Consider the following 12,103-nt stretch of genomic DNA (forward strand, 5'->3'; position numbering starts at 1 on the left):
GATTGTGTTTAGGATCTGTGTGACTTGCCTTGCAATAATCGGTCTTCAATTAATCTTCTTGAATACTTCCGGCGCACTCACGAACCTTCGCAACGACGGAAACGACAAGCTAACACGCAAAACGAAGAAAAAGACTAATAAAAACCAAATAAACAGTACAAAAACAAGCATAAACAGTACATAAGGATATTTTTAACATGTAGATCTCGATTTTAGATGAATTTAGCAACTTGAACCAGTCGAAACCGAGTTACGATGATTTAGTTATGAATTTCCGAAGATTGAATCTATTAGAAAAACAGGAAAAAGAAAAACGATGATGACGTCATGATGACCTCATCAATGGCCGGACCAAGATGGCGACCTCGCCGGAGATTGGATGGTCGGTTGCGACTTTGGAGGACATGTACACGTAGAGGACGACGAGATGAACCCAACGGTACTCACCCTCGAACCAAACGACGAACGACGACGGCCGGCGACGAGGTCTAGCGGCGGCGCGGCTTCGGTCGACGGCGGCGACGGGGCTCTGGTGACCGGCGACAGCGGGGAGAGAGCGGCCGGGCTTCTCCACCCTCCCGCGCACCTAACGGTGGTGACGGCGACCGGCGGCGACGACGGAGGCGGCGGCGCGACGCGGATGGAGCTCGGCCGGCGGCGGCGGCGAACTTGGCGGCGGTGGCGGAGAGGCTACGGGGCACGGGAGAGGGGCAAACGAAAGAGGAGGACTAGGGGGTCCTATTTATAGCCATGGAAGGCCGGGATCGAGCCCACAACGACGGGAAAAACTCGGGAAAGTTTAGATCTTCGCCGGAAAAAGGAAAGGTTGAACCGTGAAATTGGAAAGGATTTCCATATAAACTTTTGGGGATTTCTTGGGGAAAAGGAAGAGGAGATTGAGAGGATTCCATTCCCACAACTAATTTGGAGAAAGGAGCAACGATGTGGCTGGATTGGTGGGAGGAGGCGGCGGCACTGTGCACGGGCTGGAGAGCTCGGGCTCTGCCTGAGCTGGAAAATGAACAGTAGCTCAGGGAGGAAAAGTAGACTTTTCCGGCTGGGCTGAGAGGAGAGGAGGCAGCTCAGGTTGGGCCGGCGGAAGAGAGAGGAAGGAAAGGAAGGAATGGGCCGAAAATGGCCCAAGCTGAGGAGGAGGATTTTTATTTACTTTTCCAAATAAATTAACCAATGAGATGATCTTTCAATTGTTAAAAATACTTCCAATGCTCAAATAATTCCAAGAAAAATCTTGAACATACTTGGACACTCAAAGTATTTAATATAATAATATCCAGATCATTTAATGATTAATTTATTATGTGGGTAATTACTGAAATGCTCTTTGTAAGATTAAAATTAGGAATTGAGCTCCGAAAAATCCGAGAATATTCCAGAGAGTATAATTAACCATGGAGAATTTAATAAAAATTAAATCCATCCATGCTTTATATTTAGGAAATTTTATTTCCCACATTTAACTTCACTTGAAAATTAATGAACATTTAATATAAATTCTAATAATAATTTATTAAATAATTTATAAATCCTGAAACAAAAATCAGGATGTGACAGTCATCCATGCGCACACATGACGTGGACCTAACTTAAAATATTATCTCAATAGCAACGGTTAGTCCACAATTAGCACTTGTCATTAATTACCAAAATTAACAACGGGGGCCTAGATGCTTCAATCTCCCCCTTTTTTTTAATTGATGACAAACACCACAAATATATATATAATCAAACATAGAACACATGGACATATATTGCAATGACAACCAAAAGCTCCCCCCTAAACATGTGCATATCAATCATAGACAATAAATATGGAGCCAATGCACATTTCAATATCACATTCCAAAAAGCACAAAACACATTAGCAATATATCAATGTGAACTTCAATCCATAGGAATAAGATGGTCACATATATCAATATCACATACACCATCCATCATCACACAAGTTCACATCTTAACCATCCAAAACACATAACTCACAAATCATCCTAAAAGGGTTCACAAATAAACATAGGCTATTACAAGACTACGAGGGGTCCAAATGACATAGAGTTTAATAAAACGACAAAGAACACACAATATAGAGAAATAGCTCATACCCATACAAAATATAGCCCAAACTACCTTAACCTATTAGATATGAGGGCACTATCCTCACTACTACTAGTCCCAACCCACAAAAGATAGATGTCACGACCGGAAATCACCCAACAGGCGTTCCCGACGTGCGTGTATTATTCCTTGTCCCAGGAGGCAAGGTACACCAAAAGTTGATACAATACAGAGTTTAACAAGCGGAAGCGTATATAGAATTATTACATGGGCAACGAAGGCCCAGCACACTCAAAGACAACAAAAAAAAAACAGCGGAAGACTAGGGCGACGACCACAGGCACTTGACGGCAGGCACGAGCTAGACACCAAAGCCTTCATCTTCAAGGAGCTCCTCTTCTGGACTTGGGAAAAATTGAGCAAGACTGAGTACAACCACCGTACTCAACAAGACACACCCACAAATGCAGAATAAATGCAAGGGAGTACAAGGGAATAATAATATAGGGATTAAGTTTTGCAGTAAACAGCATTTAAAAGTCACTTAGTTGCCCAAAGCTATTTTGTAAAGACGATCCTAGAGCTATACAATATTATTAATCAAGGCCGTGAACCCTCACGAACCTGCCTTAACCCAAGGCCTACGATGATTCGGACCGAACTGGCAACCCGACCTGGGTTCCAGCTCGTCCCAAGCCAACCCAGGCCAACCATTCCATATTTTAGTTGTTGAGCAAATTTTAAGAATTAAAACACTGACTTGGGTACATTGCTAGGCTTGCCCATATCCGAGGGCTCGGCTATTCGAATAGATTATACTCTGATCAGAGGTGTACATCTTTACCCACAAGACACATCTTCCTCACGTGTTGCCACGTGCCACATACCACCACGGTATACGGACGGAAGACGTGACATAGTTTCCAACACATCCTAGCCTTAGACAAGAGTACCGACCCAATCCTACCTACGGCCGGGATACCCGGGACAGGCAGGCAGAACTGAGCCCCTAGCATTGGGCACCAACCCTCTGCCGTATGACATCTCGACTACCGGGCCGCAGCTCGTGTAGCCTTCATTTGCCCTGGAGAATGTCCATCGACGCCCGACTTCATCCATCTCCAATCCGTGTACTTTTGTTTATGACTAGACTGAGCCACAAACTAAGCCTTACCCATTAGACATGTGGAAGTACGGTAGTGCTTTGCAACAGAGGCCCGAGCTTAATCCTTATAGTGGCCGGGGTGCTACTTCCCACAACTGGCATGCACCCAAACCCCACCGAAAACAGGTTTTAGGGGTTTTGAAAGGGGAAGAGAGGTGTATGTCCAATTCCACCATAAACCAACAATTCCATAGTGTCCAGGTGATATGAATATTTCCCAAAGTCTATAGTTGTAAAACCACCTAAGGTTACCTAATTAGATTGCGAAGCATCTACCTAAAATTATACTAGGGATACCATGAGTAGAGTGTCCACTAGTTGAGGTTTTGTTTGTCTAGGGTGAACAAGGTAGTAATAACAATGACAATAATAATATGGTCATAACAAAGGTAAATAGGCATGGCTAAGTAAAACAGTGATAACGCGGGAATTTAAATAAAGCGATAATGCAATAATTTAAATCAACATAATTTTATAAAATGGGATTCAATATGATCAAGATGATGTGTCTTGCCTTGCTCGCTTTCCCAAACGCCGGCTTCAACTTCCACGAAGGGCGGATCTTCCGAAGCTGCAGCGTCTACACGACCAACGGAAAAGAAAAGGCTTTTACTCTAATAAACTCCAAACAACAAGCAGGAACAAAGCACAAAAATGGGTTCTTTACATCTTAAGGAAAAATTAGAGACTTGAACGGTCCAATTCCGAGTTCAAATGGCCAAGATATGGCCATTTGAAGTTTATATGCTCTTTAAATGGATATTTGCGAATTTCTTCATTTAAATTTTAATTAAAAAAAACCCATTTATTGCGTCAGCCGAGGGAGGGGACGCGCGGACCGGGTCCACGGGGGTGGGGGCCCACGCGTCAGCCGCTCGGTCCACGGTGGACCGGGCGCACGCGGCTGGCGGCGGTCGGCGCCGTGGGTCCCACGCGTCAGCCGCACCCGCGGGCGCGGGCGGCTGACGGCCGGGCCCACTTGGCAGCCGCGAGGGCGCGCCCGAAGGCGGCCTCGCCGGCACGGCCGACGGGAGCGGCGCGCCCGCGCCCCGATGGTCACCGCCGGCGACCATCGGCGCGGCGGAGCGGCGCCCGAGAGAGCGGAGAGAAGGGGGAAAGCGAACGGCGGTCTTCGGCTCACCCCGGGACAACGACGACGACGAGAACGGCGGCCGGAGCGGAGGAAAGCGGCGGCGCGGCTCGGGATGACGATGACGGCGGCGCTCCGACGGTCGGCGAGCGAAACGGAGGCGCGGACGAGGTCGACGGCGATGCGGCGAAGCCGAAGGAGGTGGCGCCGAGTCGGGCGGAGGACCGGAGCGACGTCGGCGGCGAACCGAAGGTCGGCGGCGACGGCGGAGAGAGAGGAGCACGGCGCGGGCACGAAACCGACGGCGAGAGCGAGCGGCGAGCGGCGGAAACGGAAGAGCGAAGCACGGGGATCGAATATATAGCAACGGGAGGGGGAGAGCGCGGCCGGGGAGAGAGGAAACCGCGCGCGGAGATCTCGGGCGCCATTGAAGACGCCGGCGAACTTCGCGGGATGAATCCGGACGAATCCGAGGGAGAGAGAGAGGGAAAAGAGGGGGAATCGGGAGAGGGAAACGCGGGGAGTAATTCCCCTCTCTTTAATGCGCGCGGGGACGGCGGGATGCGGCGCAATCCGCGGCGGCGGCGGCGCTAGGGCACGGGCGCGGCGGCGGGCGCGGCGGGAGGAAGGCGATGACAGGTGGGCCCCACCCGTCAGCGAGGGCGGCGGGCGGGCCCGCCTGTCAGCGGCGCGCGCGCGCGCGGGGATCCGATGGGCCGGGGGGAGAGAGAGAGAGAGAGGGAGGGAATGGGCCGAGCCGGCCCAAGAAGGGAGGAGGAGGGGGAAAAGACTTCTTTTAGGATTTTCTTTTTATAAACCTTTTCAACTTTGTTTATTTCTTTTCAATTATTATTTGTGCTCTGAAAATTCCACTAAAATTTGAGGGCTCCTTTTAGACCAAGGAGAATTTAACAAAAATTCTCCGGGTCACATTTGAATTTTTCTTGTACGTATTTTAAGGTTTGCCAATTTCTTTTCGAATTTTAATTAATTCTATTATTCCTTTTAGAAGATGATTTTTATTTCGGGATGAATTTATCAGGACGTGACAAATCCACCCCCCTTACAAGAATCTCGTCCCCGAGATTCGAGGAGGCTAGCAAGAAGATAGGTTGGGCGGTCTTCTCTTCTTGTCTGACTTCTTCCGTCGCGTCTTGACAAACTTCCAGCAAAACTTCACCACTCGGAACTGCTTGGCTTGACCTCCTGTTGCGGATGGAATCTTCTCTTCACCTGACTTGGACCAGGGTGCACCTTTTGGCTGACTCAGACTAGGTTGCGGTAGTGCAGTGATGCTTCCGTTCCAGAACTTCTCATGCTTCATATCTTCGGAGTCAACCTCAGACAAGTTACCACTTCACGTCATGCGTCAACACTAGCTTGTCATTACTAGGATACTATGTTTGTCATCATAAGAATATCATGCTTGTTATTCACTTCTAACTTGCCATCAACTGTCTCATATTAGCTTTCCTGGTCTCCGGTGCTAGGTACTTCGGCTATTCGATGCAAGGGTCAACCACTCTAACTATAAGTTATGCTTCCCAAGAGAACCAATTTATCCCACTTGACATACTTTGACGTCTTCCCAAATAGTTTTACTGCTGGACTTCTTATTGTCTGATCGTGATCCTGCCAGATCTGAAGCTTCGTTGTTAGAGGTGATCTTAATCTGACCTCTGTAGACTATCTTCGAACATATCACTTGGTTCATAACTGGGAATAGCTCCCACGAACAAGCAACTCAGATTCACTTTCTTTATGTTCAGTTTACTTTCCGCTATTCTCTTCCTGTTGTCATCAGTTAGCACTCAACGTATTCCTTTACACCTTTAACCTTGATGAGTTCTTTCCCGTTGGATCATCTCCCAGGACATGGCGTTGCCTGGTAACCGGTGCTTGCATTTTTCACTCCGTGTAGCATCTGATACCGAGTTGAAGATTTCACTCTTTGCCTTCATAGAAACACTTTTACCTAGGTCATCTTGCTTACTTAATGACAAGGTGACTGTTGCGGGCAATTACAATCAGGGGTCTTCCGTGAGCGATGCAGAGCATGTTTCTGTTTATCAATCACCTTTCGGCCTACTTCTTTCATGCTAGAGAACATCTTTGCCAATCTCTTTTATCAATCTTCTTTCGGCTTATCTCTAACAGGGGGTATTCTTTAATGTGGATTGCGGACGCTTCTGGGGATGATGAGGTCCTTTGGCTTGTTGCCTTTCAGTGAAACCTTGAAGTGGTGCGTCAAAAGCTGCACTGACTACCTTCAGGGAAATACATTGCCTGCTATCCGTATCTATACCACTAGGGTTTAATTGCCGATGGTCATCTTTAGTGCTTCCTCGAGATGGGGAGCATCCAAATTGTTCTTCTGCCACATCACCGTTGACCTTTTTCTGATACCAGATAAACTAATTACCAACCATCGACTATTATGTTCTCAAATATTGATGTCTCCTGGATCTCCTTATCTGTTGGCAGGTATATCCGATCTTATCAATGTAGAGGTATGGCAGGTACCCTTCGGGGTTTCCTCCAACAATCCTTATCTTGATCTGTAAAAGGCGTATCCGAACTCCTATCCTCAACTACTGTCTCGTTGGCTTTTTAACCCAACACAGTTTAATTGTTTTTCTTTTCCATCCACAGGTTGGCTATTAACTCGAGGTTAGAATATAGTTCCTCTGACACGAGACCCTAGGTCTCCTTTGTCAGTAAACAATTATACACATGATCACATATCCGCATCTTTCAAACGAATCCTCATGGAACTTGTCTGTATTACACATTTCTCCCTCATTACATGAATACGAGGCACTGCTTTAAACAAAAAGGGACGGTGCTTAACATCGGTACATTGTATTCTCAATATGAATCATCCATAAGCATAGCAAGCTCACTGTTTATAGACATGAATATATTTATGTATTACATGATTGCTGCAAACTTTCGATTACACCACGATAAGTAGCGGACTGAAAACCACAAACATGGCTGCTCATTTTGATTCTGGAGAGATATAGCTGGCATTGTTCCAGTGACTGCATCCTCGATTGGTTCTGTGATGATGTGATAGGACTGCATAATGCTATCATTCACAGGAGAAGCTTCCTTCTGATTGCTGGTTGAAGCGGATGACGGTCTTCTGCTTGGTATCGCCCTCCGGAGGTCGATTGCCCTTTGCTTGGCCTGGAGTAGGTCGGGGAGAGACACAACTTCTTCCATCGACGACAATTCTTTGCTGGGGCTGAAAGTGAGCATTGACACCTTGTGGTAATGCACTCGCTGGAGTTGGAGCTGTTGCAACGCGGGCCATAGGACTGCTTTGGGATGCATGGATGACAATTCGCTGAGGAGCAAGCTTCTGATTGCAGGGAGCTGCGTGGACTGACGTGCTGGCAGCTATGTTTCTCGGTTTTGGGCACTTGTCGGCGAAATGACCCATTCCTTGACAATTGAAGCAACAGATATCTTCCCGGACTCGGCATTTTCTTTTCTCATTTTGATTCCTCTGTCCTGGCACTGGAGTGAGGCTGAAACTGTAATCTTGGCGGGGATTTGTGTTGCCTTGATGCTTCTCTCCGTTGGAACTGGCGGGTTGGTTGGCCATCTTCTTCGTCAGCAGAAAACTGAATTGACAATCTTTTGGTACATGATCAGTTCCTTCACAAAAGAAACAAGTGATCCTGCTCATGGGGCATTCACCGGGTGGATGGTCTTCCTCACAATGAAAGCAGGTAGTGGCACACGAGCTGGCAACATGACCGACTTCTCCACAACGAGAGCATGCCTTACGTTCCATTTCATCTTCATCATCTGAGGAGACTTGATCTGAATCTTCACTATCAGACACTCTACCTCCATTAGCTAAAAGATGCTCTGTCAACTGTTGTGCACCTCGGAAGGAATTTCTTCTCTGATGTTTTGTCATTCCTGGTGGAGGCCATTCTGTGCTGGTAATGATCATCTTACGGACTTCATCTTCGGTTCGCATTGGTGCTTTTCTTTTCTGCTGAGGACAGTTCCTTGCATAGTGCCCTTGCTCATCACACATAAAACAGATGATACTGGCTTCTTTTGGGTCAACATGTGGCATGGCATGAGGGGCCTTCTGGGATGTTGGCGATGCGCTGACTTGTGGTGTGAGTGCTTGGACTGCCTCCAACTGCACTTGAGGTTGCATCTGACTCGGGTTCAAAATTGGCATCCGATGCTGCTGTAGTATCTCTATAAGCAATTGGTTCTGGTTAATCAGGTGTTGGACCACTGCCACACAACTGGTGTCTGGTGCTTCATTCACTCGGGAGCTTGAGGTACCAATGTCCTGACTTCTGACCTTATTGCCTTTCTCATTGTCAGCCATCTGTTGCAAAGGTTTGGAGAGGGAGAGAGGGAAAACAAAGGGGAGAGACAGATTGGAAACTAAGGATAGGACCTTAACAGATCTAAGTCTTTTGCTGTTATGATGTATGTTAGGCTTATTCTGCAAGTTGATTAAGCAAACAACCTAGCATGGTTACATCACAACCCACTGATGCAAACCACGCGCTACACACACAAGCAAGGAAACACACGACAAACGAAACACTAGAGGGTGGCTTAGGTTCTGCGACGGGTTCTCCAAGATCTTCACTCCTTCACAGCTGGCTTCACTGCTTCCTTTGCTTCGCTAGCGGATCCAACAGTCTTCCGGAGCTTCGGCAAACAACTGACGACATCTTCTTCTTCGCAAAGCTGACCATCTAGTACTAGTTGAAATTTGAAGAAGGAAGAAAAGAGTAAACCTTTTGCAAATAACATTAGGGGAAGGAGAAAAAGAGGAACTTTCGCAAATAGTTTTATTTATAAAATATGTCCTTAGGTTTTATCCACTTGGCTTATCCTACAGTCGAGATGGCTCTGATACCAACTTGTCACGACCGGAAATCACCCAACAGGCGTTCCCGACGTGCGTGTATTATTCCTTGTCCCAGGAGGCAAGGTACACCAAAAGTTGATACAATACAGAGTTTAACAAGCGGAAGCGTATATAGAATTATTACATGGGCAACGAAGGCCCAGCACACTCAAAGACAACAAAAAAAAAACAGCGGAAGACTAGGGCGACGACCACAGGCACTTGACGGCAGGCACGAGCTAGACACCAAAGCCTTCATCTTCAAGGAGCTCCTCTTCTGGACTTGGGAAAAATTGAGCAAGACTGAGTACAACCACCGTACTCAACAAGACACACCCACAAATGCAGAATAAATGCAAGGGAGTACAAGGGAATAATAATATAGGGATTAAGTTTTGCAGTAAACAGCATTTAAAAGTCACTTAGTTGCCCAAAGCTATTTTGTAAAGACGATCCTAGAGCTATACAATATTATTAATCAAGGCCGTGAACCCTCACGAACCTGCCTTAACCCAAGGCCTACGATGATTCGGACCGAACTGGCAACCCGACCTGGGTTCCAGCTCGTCCCAAGCCAACCCAGGCCAACCATTCCATATTTTAGTTGTTGAGCAAATTTTAAGAATTAAAACACTGACTTGGGTACATTGCTAGGCTTGCCCATATCCGAGGGCTCGGCTATTCGAATAGATTATACTCTGATCAGAGGTGTACATCTTTACCCACAAGACACATCTTCCTCACGTGTTGCCACGTGCCACATACCACCACGGTATACGGACGGAAGACGTGACATAGTTTCCAACACATCCTAGCCTTAGACAAGAGTACCGACCCAATCCTACCTACGGCCGGGATACCCGGGACAGGCAGGCAGAACTGAGCCCCTAGCATTGGGCACCAACCCTCTGCCGTATGACATCTCGACTACCGGGCCGCAGCTCGTGTAGCCTTCATTTGCCCTGGAGAATGTCCATCGACGCCCGACTTCATCCATCTCCAATCCGTGTACTTCTGTTTATGACTAGACTGAGCCACAAACTAAGCCTTACCCATTAGACATGTGGAAGTACGGTAGTGCTTTGCAACAGAGGCCCGAGCTTAATCCTTATAGTGGTCGGGGTGCTACTTCCCACAACTGGCATGCACCCAAACCCCACCGAAAACAGGTTTTAGGGGTTTTGAAAGGGGAAGAGAGGTGTATGTCCAATTCCACCATAAACCAACAATTCCATAGTGTCCAGGTGATATGAATATTTCCCAAAGTCTATAGTTGTAAAACCACCTAAGGTTACCTAATTAGATTGCGAAGCATCTACCTAAAATTATACTAGGGATACCATGAGTAGAGTGTCCACTAGTTGAGGTTTTGTTTGTCTAAGGTGAACAAGGTAGTAATAACAATGACAATAATAATATGGTCATAACAAAGGTAAATAGGCATGGCTAAGTAAAACAGTGATAACGCGGGAATTTAAATAAAGCGATAATGCAATAATTTAAATCAACATAATTTTATAAAATGGGATTCAATATGATCAAGATGATGTGTCTTGCCTTGCTCGCTTTCCCAAACGCCGGCTTCAACTTCCACGAAGGGCGGATCTTCCGAAGCTGCAGCGTCTACACGACCAACGGAAAAGAAAAGGCTTTTACTCTAATAAACTCCAAACAACAAGCAGGAACAAAGCACAAAAATGGGTTCTTTACATCTTAAGGAAAAATTAGAGACTTGAACGGTCCAATTCCGAGTTCAAATGGCCAAGATATGGCCATTTGAAGTTTATATGCTCTTTAAATGGATATTTGCGAATTTCTTCATTTAAATTTTAATTAAAAAAACCCATTTATTGCGTCAGCCGAGGGAGGGGACGCGCGGACCGGGTCCACGGGGGTGGGGGCCCACGCGTCAGCCGCTCGGTCCACGGTGGACCGGGCGCACGCGGCTGGCGGCGGTCGGCGCCGTGGGTCCCGCGCGTCAGCCGCACCCGCGGGCGCGGGCGGCTGACGGCCGGGCCCACTTGGCAGCCGCGAGGGCGCGCCCGAAGGCGGCCTCGCCGGCACGGCCGACGGGAGCGGCGCGCCCGCGCCCCGATGGTCACCGCCGGCGACCATCGGCGCGGCGGAGCGGCGCCCGAGAGAGCGGAGAGAAGGGGGAAAGCGAACGGCGGTCTTCGGCTCACCCCGAGACAACGACGACGACGAGAACGGCGGCCGGAGCGGAGGAAAGCGGCGGCGCGGCTCGGGATGACGATGACGGCGGCGCTCCGACGGTCGGCGAGCGAAACGGAGGCGCGGACGAGGTCGACGGCGATGCGGCGAAGCCGAAGGAGGTGGCGCCGAGTCGGGCGGAGGACCGGAGCGACGTCGGCGGCGAACCGAAGGTCGGCGGCGACGGCGGAGAGAGAGGAGCACGGCGCGGGCACGAAACCGACGGCGAGAGCGAGCGGCGAGCGGCGGAAACGGAAGAGCGAAGCACGGGGATCGAATATATAGCAACGGGAGGGGGAGAGCGCGGCCGGGGAGAGAGGAAACCGCGCGCGGAGATCTCGGGCGCCATTGAAGACGCCGGCGAACTTCGCGGGATGAATCCGGACGAATCCGAGGGAGAGAGAGAGGGAAAAGAGGGGGAATCGGGAGAGGGAAACGCGGGGAGTAATTCCCCTCTCTTTAATGCGCGCGGGGACGGCGGGATGCGGCGCAATCCGCGGCGGCGGCGGCGCTAGGGCACGGGCGCGGCGGCGGGCGCGGCGGGAGGAAGGCGATGACAGGTGGGCCCCACCCGTCAGCGAGGGAGGCGGGCGGGCCCGCCTGTCAGCGGCGCGCGCGCGCGCGGGGAGCCGATGGGCCGGGGGGAGAGAGAGAGAGAGAGGGA

The sequence above is a fragment of the Oryza sativa genome, chromosome 1, assembly GCF_034140825.1.
Source record: "Oryza sativa Japonica Group chromosome 1, ASM3414082v1".
Lineage (NCBI taxonomy): Eukaryota > Viridiplantae > Streptophyta > Magnoliopsida > Poales > Poaceae > Oryza > Oryza sativa.